A 1,420-nucleotide genomic window follows, 5' to 3' on the forward strand; every position below is an offset into this window, starting at 1 on the left:
AAAGCCTTAAATGGCCAAGCTCCATCTGATATAAGATGGAGCTTGGCCATTTAAGGCTTTAAAGGTGCGAAGGAGGATTTTAAATTCTATTCTTGATTTAACAGGAAGCCAATGAAGAGAAGCCAGGATAGGCGAGATATGATCTCTCTTTTTAATTTTCATTAGAACTCTGGCTGCAGCATTTTGGATCAGCTGAAGGCTTTTAACTACAGTTTGTGGACTTCCTGACAGTAAAGAATTACAATAGTCCAGCCTTGAAGTAACAAATGAATGGACTAGTTTCTCAGCATCACCCCTGGACAGGAGATTTAATTTTTGCAATGTTCCTCAGAAACCACTCAGAAACCACTCAGAGAACACAGAGAAAAGTTTAACAGGTTTATTTGTGGTAATGAGAACAGAGGGTGGATCTGGAACTTAATAAACTGGTGAACTGGAACTGGAAAGTCAGATGGGAAGATCACAGAGATCAGTTCAGGGACCGTGGGAATTGAGACTGCGGTTTGAATTATGCAGGAGAGGGACTCAGTGTGGGATTATCCATAGAAGAGGGAACTCGTTGGGGAGCGGACAGGTAGACATACGTTGGACCCGGAGGAGTAATGGAGCGGACTGTCACTTGGATTACAGATGGGAACTTGAACGGATCATGTGAAGTTTTCCCCTGCTCAGTGTAAACTCAGTAATTCCTTCCAGGGGGAGAAGGTCCAGGTATCCAGTATACAGGAAGGCTTCCTGCCGAAGAGCAAAGACAAAAACTCATTAGACTCAGAGAAACAAAGGCTCAGGTTAGACTCTGCTAATCTCAGCTTGGCTAGAGTACCCAAAACTGGCAAACACTCTGGCGTCGAGGCAGTGACAGCCCACTGCTCAAGTGCTCCTCCAGTAATGAACCAACGAGCCGCAGGTGTGCAGGGAGGCCCAGCGAAGACAGGGCACCACCTGGTGGTGGAGAGAGAAGAAACACACAAAAAAACCCACACAAATTGGATTCCTAACGACCACCTTCTACAGAAGCACCATAGAGAGCGTTCTGACCAGCTGTCTCACTGTGTGGTGTGGAGGCTGCAGCGCCTCAGACTGGGAGAAGGTGAGGAGGGTGGTGGGAACAGCAGAGAGGATCATCAGGGCTCCTCTTCCCCGTGTCCCGAGCCCGTAACATCATCCATGACCCCTCACACCCCACCATGGACTGTTCTCCCTGCTGCCCTCTGGGAAGAGGCTTCGAAGCATCTGATGCAGGTCCAGCAGATTCCATAACAGTTTCTTCCCCAATGCCATTAGACTGGCTTTTTACTTTTGACTTCGGTTATTTTATTTATTAAAAAAAAGTCTTAGAATCTGTAAATATACAGTCATTTGTTTATATTACCATTTTTTTTTAAATGTTTTTATTACTGTTTTTCAATCCTGCACTTTA

This window comes from Cyprinodon variegatus, unplaced genomic scaffold (genome assembly GCF_000732505.1).
Source record: "Cyprinodon variegatus isolate N-32 unplaced genomic scaffold, C_variegatus-1.0 Scaffold142, whole genome shotgun sequence".
NCBI lineage: Eukaryota > Metazoa > Chordata > Actinopteri > Cyprinodontiformes > Cyprinodontidae > Cyprinodon > Cyprinodon variegatus.